Raw genomic sequence first — 20,137 nt, forward strand, 5'->3', positions numbered from 1 at the left:
ATGTTATATGGCGGACCTTGATAACTATTTGTCAAATAGTCACCATAAGTAATAGAGTTATTTTAATGTTTGTAATGGTAAACATTTTTCTTGATAACTTTAAATAACTATTTGCAGATGTTTTCTCAAATGGTTACCCTAAATCATAAGGTAATTTTAAACTTCAAATGGTTCAACTGTCGGACCTTCATGACTTTTTATCAAATGGTTACCATTAGTAATAGAGTTATTTTAATGTTTGTAATGGTCAACAATTTTCTTGATGCCTTTAAAAAACTATTTGAGGATGTTTACTCAAATGGTTACCCTAAATCATAAGGTCATTTTGAAGTTCAAATGGTTTATATTGATTCACGAGTACCATATAGAAGTATTAAATAACAATGTGAAAAATAGTTACAATTTGCAAAAGCGTTTACCAAATTTGAGCATTATACAAACATGTTTGAATACTCAAGAATGGTAATCAAACAATTCTCAAAAGTATAACTTTCAGCCATCAATACAAAACAGTGTTTGAAAATAGAATCGAAATCTAGATTCAATGGGGCAAATTTTATACACAAACGAATTTTAATTTTTGTACTTGATAGTAGAAATCAAATCTAATCTGGTGATTTTTGCAATACGGAATGTACTTACTCAATGATGTGTTTGTGGGTTGAGTCTTCTTTAGCTGTACCATGAGGATTCCTTCAGCATTTGCGTTGCATGTGCTGCTAAGTCTCTGTTGGCCCAAGAAATTCTCAGACTGGTGCTGCACACGACCTAAAAGAAAAGATTCAACTCTTTAGCTTAACCCTCTAAAGGCTTAACATTAAGTAAATATTAACGTTGGCATGGAGGACATTGTCTTGATGTACCGGCGAATCACCTTGTTCTACGGGTGCGCCTTGATGGCCTTCAGGACCTCCTCGTCCAAGGACTTCTGATCGGCCTTGCGCTGCCCCGACGGCACGTACTTCACCTCCTTTTCGGCAAAGATGTCCTTCTCGGTACAGGTTTTCTTCTTGCAGGCCCAGCGGAAGTAACCGTCGTTGATGTGCTTCGAGATTTTGGCCTTGCGTAGATCGACGCGGGGCTTGGTCACGATGACGTAGTTCTGCGAGACGCGATGAACCGGGCGGCTGTGCGGACCGGTTACCAGCAGCAGACCCGACTTGCGGGTATTAGCAGGACGATGCGCTTTCCCTTATGGCGACCGGCCAACAGGATCATCACCTTAACCTTCTTCGGCGTCTTGTGGATGTAGCGCTTGTGGTTCCGGAAGCACCGCTTGGCGGACCGCTTACGGATCAGCGACTTGGTCGGCAGGTAGCTCATTTATTTCTTCACCAGTACCTTATGCTCACCAACGTTCTTCGCACCGCCAATCTTCTTCACCACCATAATGATTACCTTGGGCTTCTTCGTGTGGACCATCTTCAGGCTCTTCAGCGAGAAATGCTCCTTCCGGGCGGCGATCGTGCCCTTCTTAAAATGACGTACTCCATCGGCCAACAGCGCGTTCTTGCGGTTTTCGCGCTTCTGCTTTTGGACCACCACCGGTTTTGCCGGGCCCTTTCGGGGCCACGGCGTCCTTTTCCTTGTTTGGGACCACCTCAAAGCACGTGTGGATAAGTTTTTAAGACTGTCTTTTCCACCTCAATAACACATTCCCGGTTCCGGAACATATTACAACAATCCGAAATTGAACAAATTTAATCGTCTCCGCGAAAAAAGTGACAGCAAACTGTTTTTGTTTGGTGTTGGTCGTTTACGTCATTTTACGTCTAGAGTTTTGAAGCTGTCATGGAAAATGCAGAAAATAGACTGGTAAAGGTAGGCATTGAAATGTCGGAGTTGTTGTCGGGGTAAACTGCTAAAAATTTCCTTTTGGGCGTCATTCTTAAAGTATTTAACGTTCTAAAGCGGTATACGCACTTCGGAAGGAAACGGTCAAGAAAAAAATCAAATGGGCAGCAGCGGCAGTGCAAGCAAGTCAGAGAGGGTGAAGAAAAGCCCCAAGAAAACGCTCCCTCTCCTTTGTTCTGCTGTTCGTAAAGCTGTTTCTTGACCCCTTTGCTTCCGATCTGCATACTAGCCTTAAGGAGGGGTTGGGAAGGGTTTGAGCGTGTCATTGCATGATATAAGTATAGGAAAAGCGTGACAAAGAGGGGGATTTTAGAGTGACGTTCTTTATTAATGACATTTTGAAAAAGAATGCGAGTATACCTTGAGTATTTTATGTCATTTTTTTTTGCTTTTTGGGTGTTTTTAATTCTTGACTTGAGAGAGCTATGAAAAAACACCCGAAAAGCACAAAAAATTGGTATGTTAAACTTTTGCTCAAATAAAAAATATAAAAATTCAAATAAAAAGTCAGAATTTCAAAATTTTAATGGAAAAATGCATGTAAAATGCATAATACAGCAGTACAGTCGGTTTGCAATTTGTTGTTTTAAACTCACATTAACTCAAGCGTGTTTTTTAAAACTGTTTTCAGCTGATTCCACTGAAAATTTCATTTAAATTTTCAGATTTCTTAAAAAATAGGAAGGACAAAATCTTTAAAAAAATATTTGCAAAAATATTTAATTATAGAGATCACCCTAAATCAAGATCATCTGCAACTCCGACATTCTTATGCATGCACCTTGCTAGTTCTACATCCTTGGCCTGTTGTCAACTTGCCCACCTGAACCTGACAAAGCGCAAAGAACATTTCAAATGGGCACTGCCAGTTGCTAAAGAATCGTGCATCTTGCTCACACCTCATGGCAACAACCATTTGAATGAGTGAGATGAGTTTTCTTTACAGTATGAAGAGCCATTTTGAAGTGTTTGGTGCGAAAGGTTTGAGTTTCAAACAACTGTCACCCGAACTGTCTGAAAATTTTCCACAGTCGAGAAAAATTTAGGATTTTTTTTTAATAATGTTATGTTCGCGAAGTACCTAGGTTCTCAGCCGTTCTGCCAAACCCGGTTCCGGCATCGAGCGGATGCGGAACAACTCAATGAAAACGTATTCGGACGACCAACTGGTAAGGTTCAGTTCCCCGCCAGAAGACGGCAAACCAAATATTTGTACACTCGGATTACAAATTGGACGAAGGATACAAAGCCCAGATGGATCACGACACGGAATGCACCTGCTAGAATTTCTACGTGCATACCGTGGAGGGGATGGAGGTGCAGAATATCCCGACGGAACGTTTATGATCCGAATTGCAACTTAATCTGGTATTCCCCCCGACGCTGTTGACACATATCCGCTGGGGCAATACGGCACGCTCAGAACGATCGAGTTTCAGAATGATTCAGTGGTTGGCGATGGTTTTTTTTTAATCTGAAAAGTGAAAAAATGTTATTTCGTGAGTGATATTACCAAATCGTCAAAATTGCACTCTTCGGGACCGCTGTTTGTTTCGTCCTTCCTTTCGAGCTTCCGGAAGGGTTTTTGTTCTATGAATTGTTGCTGATCAGAGTATTCTGCAAGATTCCGGAGACGGTTTTGGTCCAGATTATTTACTTTGTTTGTGATGAGACAATTCAGCACAAGAAGAATTACAGAACTAAGAGTGGATCACACTTCCTAGATCTCGAACAGAGTTTTCTGAAGGTAAATTGACAGTATTTAGTCACCTTTTAATTTTACTCACACGTTTAATCTGCTAAACTTTAGCTGATAGTTGGTGAATCATTTCTCTCAACCCGACTCGAACCGTAAAAGTTAATCTTGGCGACGACATGGGAAAGGATGACCCACTATCGTCTTTTGCAACAGTAACATAACCAAACTTTTCGGCATTCTCACCAAACGTCAAATCAGTACAAATTGCTTCCGGATCTTTTTTCCGGAACTCTCCCGGAAAAGATCCGGCAGCAATTTTGTATGGTTTGACGTTTGCTGAGGGTGCCGAAAAAAGTAAACAAATCACTTCGTGCATCAGCCAATAGAGATATCTACGTGCGCATGTATAGCGTGTACGTACACGAAAAAAAGTGAGGTTAAATTTTGTCCGGTGCAGAAAAATCAAATGGTGCGCTAGTGTGCGTACGCGAAACGTCATAAAGCTCTATAGTGCTGCTCACACTTAAAAATAATCGTGTAATTTTCTGTCATTTTGATGCACATAACTGGAGCGTCAAAACTAACACAAAATTACATCGGATTTGAGAATTACATGATCCATTCTAGGATTCACCTTGACACTGAATTTTACATTAATTGAAAACACGATGATGTAATTTTCTAATTGATGTAATTTTAATGGATTGCTGCTGGGTGAAACGTGATTTATAGGTTAGAAATAAAATCGTCTTTTATATGTTTGAAAGCATTTATTTTCACTGACAAAACATAAAATTACAACACTCCGCAAAACACTCTTAAAAATCAGACTCACTTTTAACTCATTGCGGATCACACTAGACCTGGAATGTTCCGTAATATTCCACAGGAGCACGAGCTGTCAGCACATATTTCACGATGGTTATTCACTTCAATCCGAATCCGCGGCCGGGAACGAACCATTTTCTGACATCACCTGACCCAGTAATCGACTACAGCAGAGTCGGCCAGAATCCCGCAGCAACTGCAGCCTAATCGGAGCCCAAAAAGAATCGTTGAAGAAGTTGTTTCTTTGGTGTCTGGTTCGGTGTGGCCGACTGCTCAAGCTGCTCCTCTCCGACCAGGCCCAAACTAGCTATTCCGCTTCGATCGGTGGGACATATTCGCAAAGTGGCTTGGTCCTGAGAGAAAGGAGATTCCCCAGACTGGTCTTGTAGCACCGGCAACCAGCGTTTGCTTCTCTTCGCTCCTGAAAGATCCATCACGTACAGCTAGCAAAAAAGGGAAAACAAAGTTTCTCTTTCAATTGCATTAATTCTAGTTGCAGCTTAAGGTTTATTAAACTCACCTTAACTTATTTGGTCGAGAAAATGGGATTCTAGGACGTTTTTTGTAGGTTTTCGGTTATTTTCGACGAAGACCTGCGAACAACATTCACAGTTCCAAAATTGACAAGCTTCCAAGATGGCTGTCACAATTGCACTGTCAAGGGAATGTAATCAAACCAACTTAAAATTGGGTTTGCTTCGATTGAAAATTACATCTCAAAACACGCTCCAGTTATGTGCATCAAATAAGATGTAAAATCAAATCGAATTAAACTTATTTTTATGTGATGCCTGATGCTGGATGGTTTGAAAGCGGAATAGTGACATTACAACAAAACAATCATAATTTTAAATCAGATTATCATTTACATCTTGTATTTTTCTGTTAAATTTGAAATTCCGTTACATGTAATAATAAGATTTTTTTAGTGTGCTGCCAGTAATGTTTTGTTTATGATTGGATCTTCAACCCTACAGTGCACATGGAACTTAGTTTGGCTTTGGTCTTGGTTCCCTTCTCATATTATGTCAACTTGAGAAAATCATGTTAAAATGTTTATTAGTATCATAAATGATCACAAATTACTTGAACTTACGGTAAAAGTTAACATTCGTCTACAAAACTCTCCCGCACCTTCACCCGCAATCGTCAACAATATTGAACTGTCATTGACAAGAACATACAACAGTTCAAATCAAATTTACATTAAATGCTAATTTACATGATTTTCATAAATTAAAATTACCAGTTGACAACAAAATCAAAACCATTTACATGATATACATGCATTAGGTTGAAAGCGTGGTTGAAAGTCGTTTTACATGAAGGCTCTATGCAATACAACTCTTTAAATTGAGTTACAAATTTACATTGAGCATATTTATATTAAAAACATTGATTCAGTGCCGTGTAAATTCACATTTTTTCTATGTACAATTCCTTTATCGTGAACGATTCAATTGTAAGCATATCATGTTTTTGATAATTGTTACATTATTTCAATTGTTTGAGCGAATCATTTTTCAACAGTTGATAATTTTGGATTTACGGCATATTTGCGAGAGCTGGTAACGAGCGTAGCGAGAGAAGAGAAACGAAAGAGAGCGCCAGGCAGGGTATTATTACTCTGCTTTGCGTGCTCTCTCGTTTCTCTTCTCTCGCTATGCTCGTTACCTGCACTCGTTCCAGGCAGGCGCAGGCAAAAACAGTCTGAAGTGAAACGTTTGTGCGGCTGGTTGTTGTCTACGTTTTGTGCGCAGGTATAATTTTCAAACAAATCATTTGATTTACCAGATACTTTTTTTTACATTTTTCTTGTTGATCATTTCAGCGCCGTGGAGAACTTGAAACAACGGAACAGCTGGTGCTGGAGGATTCGATCGACAATCTAAAGAGATCTTGGCGGCAGCCGACCGACAAAACGAAATCGAAGCGAACGCACGATTGGCATTAATCAAGGAAATCATTTGAATCATCAGATAAGTACACATATTTGAATGTGACATTCTACTCGATACTTTGTGATTTTTTTTTCTTATTTTTTCAGGTTTGGACGACTTAGGCAGTATGATCAACCGAACAGAATCGGCAATCAACTAGAATCAAAGCCGAAAAAGTTCTAATATTATTGTTGTGAACCATCCGTCAAAAAGTGAACAATTCTGTGCAAATTTGGTAGGTACAAATTTAAGATAAACCTTAACTTACCATTAAATAACCATTTATCAAATAGTAAAAACGGGTCGAAAATGTATGGATAAACCTTAAATAACAATTTAAAAACTATTTTGCAAACAGTGGAACTGCAGGAAATTATAGAATTAACCTTAAATAACCATGTGAAAACTTTTTCCAAAATAGTAGCGCTCGGTAAAAATAGCAAGAAAAACCCTAAAAAAACATTTACAAACCCTTTCTAAAATAGTAGACGCAAGGCTAAAATTTGTAAGAAAAACCTTAAAATACTTTTTTAAAACCATTTCTCAAACAGTAAAAACCGGTGGAAAAACGTCGCTTTTTCGCGAAAAATTACTTTATTTTTACCATTACACAAATGGTAATTTGACGAAACGTTGTTCGGGGATTTTTAAGGTTACCGTTGCTAACCACCCTCAATTCAGATGGTCGAACTTTATGAAAAATGGTTGGGTACCATTTCCGATATGGTATTTTTAAGGTTTTCCTACCATTTTTCAAATAGTGGTTACGATCTCTGAAATGGTGAGAAAACCATTTAACACAAAGTTTTTTTAAGGTTCTCGTTTATGCGGGATTGCTACAAAAACCATTTTGTCAATAATTATGTACAAGTTGACACATCGCAGTTGTATTGGCGCGCTATTGATGTTAAATATCGAAGTGTTCTGTTTACGACACTGACCGATGACCATGCGATCGTAGTTCCAAGATTTCCGATCGATATTGTACAGATTTTTACGTTTCCATTTGATATGGAGGTATGGATTGTCATCACAATTGTACTTATCATTACAGAAATTGTTAAAATAGCATTTCCATCATATTTCATTAATGATCCAATACTGTTGGTTGTTTGTGGATTTGAGAGGTTAAGTTTACATAAGGCGGGATTTCTAGAAAGATTAGTTTTGATTTCATTAACGATTTTGATGTTTTTTATGACCTGCGCATACGAGAAGAAAATTATATCAATGATGATCAGCAGACCAGCAGTACGAGAAATTCAAACGATGCAAGATTTGTTGGAGTCCGGAGTTAAAATCAGAGCAAATCTTTTATTAATGCCTTATTTGGCTAATCATAGTTTGATAGGTAGCATTGTAACAAATAGTACAAGTTTTGATCAAACCTGGGACACAGAACATGCCTACGTCAAATTTCGATACTTGGCAAACCTCGAGATACCAAACTACTACGACCATGAGCATAGAATGTATCGCTACCGGGTCATGGATGAGTCCCTTAATATGGAAGTACGTTGTTATGGTTTTATGGAGAGATATCCACTTATTGGCACTTTCGAGTTTGCACTAACTGCATTAATTGAAAGTGGAATCTGGACGCACTGGAATGAGCTGTACGAACGTGAAGAGTATGGAATGATTGGTGAATGCCTGGAACCGGGCAGGGTTTTAACTTTTGACGATATTTTGCCAGTGATGGTGGTTATTTGGTATGGATTCGTTCTTGGTTTAATTGTGTTTATTGGCGAGTTAATCAATCGCTGGTTGCAAATAGTTGATTTCAAGAGAAAAGTTAGAAAACAGTTCGTAAAAATCTACAGATACTTTCAACTAAAACTTGTAATGGGGAATAAGAAACTTCGCTGTTCTTTTCGAGACATTCTTAACTATTTTCATAAAAAATCAATGCAGAAACGTAAAACCATTACCAAGCTCACAGTAAATAAATACAGATCTTAAAAAAGTTTGCAAATTACTTGTAAAATTCTATGCAAATATTCTCTATTTATTAAAAATTCAGTGTGGAAAAGTTTCTCATTCTGTAAAAGGTTTTCTTCATTATTAAAATACCTTTATTTGCTTGTGATAAGAACAGAATTATCAAAGGGGGATCAAATTTTCTTGATCATTTTGGACATGTATAGGTTCTTTAATGTCCTTAGCAAATATTTTTCAAAGTTTATGTCCGTCTTTCAAGTTGGGTCCACAAATTCAGATGGAAATATATTTTAAAAACAAAGTTATAAAACAAGTAGTCTTGCAATTATGATTCTCGAGATTTTAAATTTACCGGGAATCGAATGTTGAATTTTACAATTTCCTGGGATTTCCCGGGGGGGAAACTAAATTTTTGGCTAAATAATTGATTTGTTGACACAAATTTTAAAGAATTAAAAAATTAAAACATTTTCAAAAAAATTATATTATTAAGTCATAGTTATTAAAATATTTTTGCTTGTTGAAAAAGTTTTCCAAATCTTCTAGTACGAGTTCAATTCAATGTTTCTGTTGGGTTTCAAAACTGTACCGAATGATTTTCTTCATTTCTTACTCTCACTGAATGATTTTTCCTGAGTTTAATGAATTAGTCTGTGTCGTAATTGGTGGGGGTAGACATCAACTTGTTATTTATTTATTTTTACAACAATTGTTTAAACATTTCGTTGATTGGATTTTTTTGGCTCAATATTTATTAGTAAAAACAATTCCCGGGAGTATCGACCAAATTTCTCGGGAATTGAGAGGCTCAAGAATGACCAATTTCCCGGGATTTGTATCCCAAGAATTCCCGCTCGTCACCCTACTTGCAAACAACTGAAAACGATTTAGTAAGCATTTTCTCGTAAACACTTATTATTTTATCAAAACAACTGCCACGACGTTATAGTTTCTTTGAATTTATTTCTTGATATAAATGTGGCTTTATGTTATTTGTAGAAGTAAATCTCACAATCTCATAAAGCATTTTTATTGGAAAATATCAGAAAATACACTACAAATTTTAATTTATGAAATCTTTCAGAGGCTATATCTTAGAATTGGTCCAATCTTTAATGTTTAATGTTTTTTTAATCCTCTATTGCCCAATTTTTTTTTTCGAAAGTTTTTATTTTTCCCGTGTTCAGGAGGTCATTTTGAGCAACTTTTGTTCTACGAAAAACTTAACCTCTCTTGTTTTATGTTTTTCTTGTTTCATTTTTAGTATTTTATTTTGCATTTATCTTGTTTAGTTTATGTTTGTTTTTGGTAGTATTTGGCCCATTCTACCACATACTATCATTACATTTTGCCTTTTTTCATGTTTTTACAGTCACTTTTTAATTTTTTTGCTTTTTTCACATTTCTGCTTTAAAATGGCACCATTTTCATTTAAATTATAAAAAAATGCGTAGAGACATAGTCTGGGACAATTGAAAAATTACTTCTTTTTACTTAAAATATAGGAAACGTTAGTCAAAAACACAGCCAAAGTTGACCCCTAAAAAATGTCATTTTTAAAATAATTGGCAAAGTCACATAAAACAAGTAAAACTTCCCACCCATAAATTTTCTAAAATTTTAAGAGTTCTTCTTTCCAAAACTTAATGATCAAAAATGGTTGATAAATGGATTCTTGGCATTTTTTTTAATTGAAGCCTGACTTTTCGAAAAAAATATTTTTAGTTATCATCATGTTCCATCATGACTTTAAAACGTAAAAAAGTCACGTTTCTAACAAAAAATTAAACATACAAAACATGAACACCTAAACTTCCAAGCATGAGAAAAAGGAGGAGTTTCCATAGAAATTCGCTATTTTTATCGAGCTTGGATGTTTAATTGTTAAAAATATAGTGAACAATAATAATAAAATGCTTGAATAAAATGTGTGTTTTGACCATGCTTTATTGCAAAGATTTCAACGTAACAGTTTGTGGTTAACACATGTAAGATTATCACAATCAGTAACATGAACAGATAAAATATAGATAGAAGTACCTACTAGACATATTTAAGAAAAAGTATGATGATAACAACTAAACAATTATTATAAAATAAAAGATTTTTAATTGCTGCGTGAAATATTGCTGTTTTATTTACTATTACTTATTTAAAAGTTAGAATTTGTTATGATACATATAAATTGGGATTAAGTTAAAGTCTACTTTGAATTCTGTATTTTTTTTTCTAGATATCCGAAAATCCAAGTTATAAATATCAATATTTCATATTTGGGTTTTTTTCTCGTCCGATAAAGCAATATTATGCAACTTATTTGCCGCAAAGATCCGCAAACGTGTGGCCAAGTGGTGACTGCCGAGTGACGAGACGGCGTCAACGTTCCGCGCTAGATTTGATATCATAACGTTCGGTCGTCTATCGGTCATGCGTGACCGGAATATCGCGAGACGTCGTCGCTGCTCTGTGACGTTGTGATGTCCAGTCGGTCCATTATAAGTGACTTAGGTATGCGTGACGTTCGTCATTATCTTTGACGATGAAGTTTTTCTTAAGTCTTGCACTATCAGAAACTTTTCATTGAATTTATTTTTTGCAAGATCGGTATTTTTTTATTTTTTTATTTGAAGTTTGAGTAGTATTTGTACAGTCAATCGGTCAGCAAGCCCCTACACGCTAAGCCACTTCGTCGTCTGACCCAACGTAATCATCAAAGGGAAGTGCATATAGTTCAACTACTATAGTAGAGTGTGGTGTGGCCATAATTACCATAATGATACCATGCCGCCGTCAGAGTCATTAGGCCCCCCCCTGATGGACCTCAGCCAACCGACATTCCACTCACGGAACATGTGTGTTGAGCTAATGTTAATCGATCCTGCAACGTTACGTCATCTGTTGAGGTACAGTTTCTCGCCCGAGTTGTGCAGGGCAATTTTCTGTGTCAGTAGGAGGTTGTTGGAGGGGGGTTTTCCCTACTTATGAGTTACTTAAGTCACTGTACTCGGGCACTTAAGTTGAAGGATTGGAGATAAAGATCGCAAGTTTGAGGTATGGAATGCTGAGGGTCTGATCGAAACGTAATCAATTTTGTTTTCTACCTAAACCTTAAATAAGGTTTAAATAAATATTTTAAGGTCATTCTATGGACTCAATCAACAATATTACTAACCATATAAGTTTAAGCAAAAATGCCCGAAAATGTTAATCTGAGCCAAATATAAGCTGTCACAGCTAATTTCACAGCTGACGAAAATTAGCACAAAGGCGATAATAGACATCGCACCGTTTCGCTGATAAACTCAAAAAAATAAAAAAATAAAGGAGACTCAAAAGGCAAAACCTCAAAACCATTTGATCCGATTGTCATGGCACAAAAAAGTGGCACACAAAAAAAAACGCTTCAAGGTCGAGAAAAGAGGTGCCGACAGCCAAATCGGTGACAAATTGGGTCTCCCCACCGAAAATTGAGGGTGAGAGATTTCGAAGTAATCGGGTTGCGACAACATCATGATCGGCGGTGCTACTTCCGCGTGAAATTTGGGTCATTCATAAATTACGAAATGACTCTTTTATCATCAATTTTAATATCATATTTTGAAAATTTTGGGTCAATTCAGACACTTTAAGAAGCTTGAATTTGGATAATAAATTCAAAGTAAATAATAAATAAAGTTTAATTTCTACTATCGTCAAATATGAATGAACCCTAGGCAAAACAAGTCAGTTCAAAACACGTCATCTACTCTCGCAGGGGGAAATTCCAATTCACCAATAAATCATCTCACAACGAACGAAAAAGCAACTCGACGGCGTCGGTGGAAGTGCCCTTGGCATCGCAGCGAATTTGTCGATCATCAAAAGGGTGATGCAGCAAAGAAGCAGGCAATATCTTAAGGTCGGTCGACGAACGACAGACGTCGGTCGCGAAATGAAGGAGAAAGTGTTGTCTGCGAGAGATGACTTGGGGCCTTGGAGACTGCCAACGTCAGCGGGAAGAAGACTTGGACGGGTTTACAGAAGAGGAAAGTGATTATGCAGCTTTGGGCGGTTGTGTGACGATGAGTTGATGTAACTGAAATTTTAATAAAGGAAGACGATACTTGTATGATTATATTGCAACATTGTTTGAATCTCTTGTGATTTTTTAACTGAATTTAAATGTTACCATCCATTTCTGTGCATAAAAGTCATCACTCTATGGAAGTCTCCATAAACTATTATGATTTCTTAGTCGATATTGCGTTTTCGGTCGTAGATTTATATTTACAATCCCATTTCACATTTCAAAGAAGCTTAAAGAATCATAGGACCGAAATGCTATTCAATGCTATTCTTTAAAAAGCTGATAGCGATTTAAAATGAATTTCTCATTGTTGCTTTTTACATTAATATTTAGATTTATTTTTACTTAATTTGACAAACAAATCTCAGTAAAACAATTTGTATTTTCTGATTATTGACGATTCTGAGTTTAAAATTCTGCCTGAAAATTTACATAAAAAAAATGTTTAAAAATAGTTTTAAGATTGCTGCCATTTATCATAACTCAAGTGTAAAAAATTGAGATACCAGGGGGGCAAATATAGCAACAAAAATATGTTTAAATCACGTTTTTTGTGTAACTTTGCAGGGTTAATTTTAAGAGTGTAAAAATATTCTACAAAGATTAGAACAGACAAAAACAAAAATGTTGATATATAAACATAAGGAAAGAGAGTTATAGAAATTTACGTAAAAGTGTTTTTTTTTTGTAAACGTGATGATTTCGACCAGATTTTCGAAATTTTTATCCCTAATACTTGAACGTGTGCTTTTGACAGTTTTTTTTTTTGGGAAAATTGTGCAAATTATGAATAAGAACCCTTTGAACGTTTTTGTAGCTTGTGCTTGGCTCGGATTCGTGATCAGGGACCAAAAATTACTCCTGATTGCAAAATTTCATGGAAATCGAAGAGAGCGAAGTTTGTGGAAAATGATCCATATTCGTTAAAAAAACTTAACTAAAATCATCACGAAATGATTAAGACATAAGTTCAGTTTTCGACTACCGAATTGGTAGTACCAACCTGAACACTGGTAAGTTTCATGTTTTAAAATATCACAGAAAACATGAAAAATTTAAAAACTTTTGATATTTGGTATAAAACAATAAAAATAAAAACATAAATTAAACTAGGTTATAGTGAACATTAATATTATTTGTTAAAAAAAGTTGCTCAATGGTTCTTAAGAAACACAAAATAAAAATATTTAAAAAACAAAATTTTCTTAGTAAAATTTAACATTACAAACTCGTGTTCAATCTACCAAGCGTCTTCAAAAAAATGAGTAACATCAGAAATTCTTTAATGTTCCGTTAGGACCGCAAATGTTCATAATTTTAAAAGTAAAGATTATTAAAAGGTAAACGCAAGTTGAAGTAATTTTTTCACTGGTTTTTTTGTTGTAATTTATTTGTTACTGTTTAAGATAGAATTACATAATTTGATAAATAGTTCAGGAGAACAATTAAATTACAAAATGTTATTTTTTTTATAATTCATTCTTATTTCTTTACACGATTTAGAGTTTGTATTTTCATCATCATAAATAGACCGATTAAAAACATCCTCATAAATCTAAATTAGGAAATGTGACACACCACACTAGTCTCACCTTTTAGACCAAACTAACAAGGTTGCCAACAAACTCGTGACTCGCCGTGATTCATGTTAATACTAAACCTCTTTCGCGTTATGAAACTCCCCCTAAAAAGGATGATGTAGTGTCCCACCCCGACGGTAATAATATCCTCCAAAGTGGACAAATTGATTTATTCTCAACAATTTTTCAATTCCACTTGTCCACTAAAAAGGCCAGTAAGAATCTGCTGAGAACACGCCGCCGACTGCGACCGCCCACGCCCTCAATTCTGGATGTTGTCACGATGGCACTTTTTTCGGCAACAACCGGCCTCTCCAGACAGCGAATAAATCAAATCGTGATATAATCTACCTCTAAACTAGCGAGAGAGCGAAAAAAAAACTGTCCGGAAAAAGAAATAAATTTGGTCAACTGTTTTGGTTCTGCTGGATTTACGTTGTTTTTTTCAGATATTTTGCCGAACGTAAATTAGGATAAAGTCACGCGAAATCGCGGGAAAATCGAAAACTATAAACATGACACGGACAAATAAACACAAACCGCCCCGGGCTAGATAAATCACCGCCGTAGTGCTGGACCAGCCCTCATCATTTAAGTGAGTCGACGTGATGCCAAGCTAAGCGAATTTATCCTCTAGGGGTCGTTCTTGAGTTATGTTACGCATTTTTTTTTTTGTAATCTTCACATTTCCAAATCAAATTCATGTATTTTTTGAACTTTCTTAAAAAAAAATCAGAAAAAAATCTTACGTAGTCTTTGAACGACCCCCTCAGAAATCGTTGAAACGTTCAAGAGTCGCTCACCAATTGCATTCCAGTTCCGGGCCTAGAAAGGACAAACTGACCGTCCCTCGAGCCGATTAGTGATTGTGCGGGACAAACAACGGCGATCCAGTTATAAATTCATAAAACGGACGCCCTTTCCAGAACCGGCGTTCAGAGGAGGGTACTCGACGACAGGATTTAGTGAACTCGATGGACTCTCTGTGAAGCTTATCTAAGCCATGCAATTTGGGAGAATCATGGAAAAGAATATCGAGCGCAGTGTAGGAAAGAAAAACTTGTTGAGAGCGGGAATTGAACCCAGTCAGTGACATTAGGACCAGCGACCTAACCAAGTAAGCTGCGGTCGCTTGATGTAGAGTGAATGAAATTTGCCAACTAGGTTGGATATTCTCTAGAAACGTTAAATTTGATGGATTTTTGAATGTTTCATACTTTTCCAATTCCTTCTCAACGTTTCCCAGCTAGGACTTGGAATGTCCAACGCAAATTATAATCCAATCCGACACAGACAGAAGTCTCGTTTTACACAGTCCAGAGAGCACAAACACACACACGCCGGAATTGGGGCCTGCGGAAGACCACGTGGAGAGCGACCACGTGTGTAGTGGGGGTACAACTAATCTGATTTAAAATGTATGCATCAATGACAGTCGAACAAATGGGAATGTTGTGGCATGGTTGCTAAATTGTGCCATGCATGAGAGCAAACTGGGAACCGTGCCAAAACAGAACATCGTCCTTGGAAAACTTTCTGACCAAGCCCATCACGGAGCTTAGTCCCACACTTGATGATGTCTAAACATCATCATCCTCCCATTTCCCCGCAAACCCCCCTGCTTCCGATCCCAAAAACTTCTCGCGGATGACAAACTCGATGAAAATTTTATGCCGTTTTATTATTTTCTGTGATTGTGACGAGCACACTCTCTCTCTCTCGAACAACACACAACGAATCAGTGCATCCGTTATGCATGTTTTGAGGACGATTTTGCACGCTGGCCTGGGCCCGGAAAGAATTTTGTGCACCATCCATTTCCGGTTGGTCGGTGCCAGATTCAAATGCAGATACCAAATGCAGAGTAGCAGCAGTGGTTTGAGAGATTGGAGATAATCGGAAGAATGACAGGCGCATTTTCCCAAAAGCGGAAAATCCTGCTGTTGATAAATTTAATTAACTCGTTTTGGTCGAGCTTGTTGCTGCGAGGATTGTGGTATTTGAAGTGACGTTTTTTTTTTAATTTGAGAGGAAATCAATATTTGATGGTGCTCGTGTTGATGAGAATGTGGTGTGAAATTCTGGCAGTGAAATATCAGATTCCATTTATTTTTTTAAATTTTGCTGTTTAAAACTCAATTAAAAACGATACGCAATTTGCTATTATTAAAAAAACATTCTGGATATTCTGGAATTAGGATAACAAAAACACACAATTTTGGCTGTATATCAACAACTTATATCAAAATATGTTAAACATTTAAGAGTTGCAAATTTCATTCCGCATACAAAATTAATATTAGTATAAAAAAATTAAACGTGCAATGATTTTCTTTTTTCCTGGTTTTTTTTATTTTAACCTTTTTTATAAAGATCATTTTCTCAATATCCGTATTTTTCATTTTTTGAAATATTTGATATGTTTTAGGGGACAAAATCCTGCCACTTTTTGGCCTTAGAGAAATACAGATAAAAATTTTGAAACCGAGATAAAAAAAATGTTTTTTTTAAAATAAATTAAACTCATTTTTTGGAATTCTGTCTTTAATGTTAAATCTAATTTGCGATTGATAAGTCTTTTACGTAAATTTAAAAAAAGTACACCGTTTTAAAGATATTGCCACTTTAATTTTGGTTTCAACTATATAATTTATGTTTTTAATTTTTTTTTTGAAATAGTGTCCAATTATAAAAATAATTGTTTCGAAGGTTCAGAAAATTCCAATAAATTGGTCTGAGAAACATTGAAATTAAAACCTTTGGTTGCTGATACTGCGGATTAAATAAAATAATTGTGAAATGTTTTGGAAAGAATATGTTTTCTAAGTCTCATCAAAACAGCATCGATTTTTTTAGTGTCAATATATCAGCAGCTAATGATCCATTTTTCTATGTAAAAAAATGAAACATCTGTGGAATTTTTTGACATCTTCAAAAAAATATATATTTGAAAATTTTGAAATCAAGATTAACATTATAAAATGCAGTAAAATACAAATAGTTATAAAAAACTTTTTTCGAAAATTTCACCTCTCAGTGTCTATAGCTTTTAAATTGTACAATTTATAAAAAAATGGACAAAGTCGTTTTCGGTTGCAAATTGGTTCTTGCATTGAAAAATAATTTTCAAAAAATTTTAATATTTTTTTTTCAAACATTTCTTTTTTCAAAAATGTTTATCGATTTATTTTTTTTTGAAAGTGCTTATCATTTGTATTACATTTTGCAGCATCCTAAACCCTAGCGCAAAAGATTCCTTTTTCAGTCCCATAAACATATAAAATACCGACAATTAGAAAATTACACAAAAGTTGCCTATTTTAGTGCCCTTTTAGTGAAGAAAGAAAAATAAATAAATCGGGAATTATTTTTTCCGTGTACCTATTTTTCCTATTAAGTCCTGATATTCGATCCACAGGTTTTCGAACATTCACATGCCCATTTCGTAAGACCGTATATTGTATGGAGACTTGTATGGAATGCAAAATTCTAGAGAATTGCCATTTTTTTTTGCATTTTCCTCACGTAATTACAATGGCTTTGAACATTTTTAAAACTGAGAAAAGTTGTTAAAAATCATGTTAGGCTTCATCCATAAAGTACGTCACGCTAAAATCAGTCAAAATTTACCCCCCCTTCCCCCCTTTGTCACGCTTTTCCTATACTTTTAACATGCAATGTCACACTTGCTCAGACCCCCCCTCCCCCCCCAGAGCGTGACATACTTTATGGATGACGCCTTATTAAATTGAAATTCTGTCAAAGATTTGTACATTTATTTAAAATAAATGAGTGTCAAAAAAAAAATGATTATAAATTTTGAATTTATTTTAAAACCGTGCAAAAAAAGTTGGTCGGTGTTTTCAAATGATCATAAGCGCATAGAATACCCATTTCATCAAGGTAATAAACCATTAATTTTGATTGTTTATCTTTTATGATTGGTTTGCAGAATAAAAAATATATTGTAAAAGAGAGCAATATTGCATCCTCCATAAAGTAGGTCAATAAATATTGTCTCATTCGATATGACCATAAAAGGAAAATCTCCAACTAAAAACCAATAACTATCAAAGCAGGCAATCTCGAGCAGCACTAAACGGAACATTTATGTCGCAGCCCAGCCACTTCAAACGGCCGCGACCGAAACGGTTCCACTTTCCCGCAAAACACGGTTAAGGTCGATGTCATAAATCTATGTTTTTTTTCTCTCTGTTTCGATTATTTTCCTACACAGCTAATACCTTTCACTCGATGCGCATACCGTCGTCCAAGCATGCTTCGATGATCGATACCGGACTAAAGTCTGCTTGCTAAATGTCACCTGGGTTTGCTTGCTTGGATGCAACTTTTACCTCCAGCTCCGAAATGAGCTTTCTCGTGAGCACTCGTGCTGTGGGATTAATGTAGATCATCATAAATTTCCAATTTTGTCATCAATCTTGACAGTTGCAAACCGAAAAGCCCCCATCGGATCCGATTCCATTCAATTCAAATTGTTGCTCTCACTTTCTCAGGGCTCAAACACTCACTAAAAGGCCATCAATCAAACTTTGGTCAATTCATGAACCCGTACCACGAATCGAGAGAGAGAAGAGCCGATAACGATCGGTGGCGGAGGTTCGAAAATTGCGAAATAGTTGGCCGGGAAACTGGGTCAAAGCTCGCACGGGGTTTCGCGCCAATATGATGATGATCTTCGCTGACGACTGCCACAAAGTTCGTGACTGAGCCTTCAGGGGTCTCGCCCAGGCCCGTGATACTGACGTAGCTTGCTGAAGCCGCCACCAAATGTTTGGTGGCGCTGTTTCGGGATTAACATTTCAGAGGGTCACAAATCAAAATATAATAAATCTTATTTAATTTTTTTGGAAAAAAAAGTCCTGTTGCTGCTCGGAATGATTCTTTTAATTGAAATAAACCAAAAATGCCACAAACAACAATATATGGTCTAGCATCAGTTCTCAGGCAAAGCTTACCAGCAGGTGTCTTTTTAAAATCATCTGAAATGAATTTCGCAAATTCTAATTTGGCCAATTAACTTACAGATCATCATAATTTTAATTTTTATCTGCAATTTGAGGCGGTTGAACCAATATGTGAGCTCAACTATGTTGTTGGGAAACCTTAAGAGCGAGTCCACGAACAGGGCATAGTCCATTGTTAGGGACGTCGTGGAGCTCACCATACAGTTTCGAGGAAGCATGGTACATTTTACCACATTTACGTTTTTGAGTCAAACAAACCAACTTCTATGGTACCTGTGGTTTGAATGTGTTGGTAAATTTTCGACCTGAAAACCTTCTATGAACAGCTGTTTTTGAACATAAAAGTTCAAATTTAGAAACTAATTTTGCGTCTAATCTATAACTGAAACCAATAAAAAAATATCCAAATATTGGGCTAAAACAATGATAAAATCACTTCCCAATTCAACCCATGTGTCCCGATTTGCCCCGGATAATTGTACACATTTAATTTAATTTTAACTAACAAAACAAAAATAAAGAAAAAATGATTTTCGTCCATTCGATTTTGCGCCCTTTTCGTCATGTTACTCCCCATAATTTTGACACTAGACACCAAAACTTTGGTACTTTTTAGGCTTCAGTGACATTGTATGCAAATGACAGCCGTAGCATCCCCGTGGTCTCGCCTAACTAGAGAGAGGTGTAAAGTGTCTTAACTCGGCCTCATCAAATATCCATTTCTTGTCTGGGAGATTTTGACCACGGATGAACAAGGTGGGTGTAATTTTGAAAAGGGCTTACGTTAAACATGTTTTTTATTGAGATGCGAATTTTTTAAAATTATGCTTTTTACCTAATTCGATAAAAAGAAATTTTTGATGTTATATTTTTCAAATATTTGTCCTGAACATATTGCTGAAAAGGTGACGATTAAATCTGGGCGGCAGCCAATAACATTTGTTTTATTTCCTTTCTATTTCCCCCCTGGGTGATGCGGAACCAAATAAAGGAAGGGAAGGTCGTGGTCAACGTCACCGGAAATTTGGGTCGCCATTAGCCTTCGAGCAAGTGAAATGTGAACCATTGATTTGCGATCCAGCGGAAGAAGCTTTATACCGTGGGAGCGAAGATTTGCATGACGTGTTAGGAACTATTAAAAATGTATCAGTTTTCTACTTTTCAGTAAAATCGGTTTATTCTTTTTTGTTTTTGAAATTTATAACACAGTTATAAAAACATATTTTTTCATTGGTTCATGC

The 20,137-nt window shown here is 36.2% G+C and overlaps 1 pseudogene; it reads right to left on the reverse strand.

The window, feature by feature from the left end:
* Positions 1-879: 879 nt before the first annotated feature.
* On the reverse strand, positions 880-19,069 carry LOC119766502 (annotated as a pseudogene).
* Between the last annotated feature and the right edge of the window lie 1,068 nt (positions 19,070-20,137).

Source organism: Culex quinquefasciatus, chromosome 2, assembly GCF_015732765.1.
Source record: "Culex quinquefasciatus strain JHB chromosome 2, VPISU_Cqui_1.0_pri_paternal, whole genome shotgun sequence".
NCBI classification, from domain to species: Eukaryota; Metazoa; Arthropoda; class Insecta; order Diptera; family Culicidae; genus Culex; species Culex quinquefasciatus.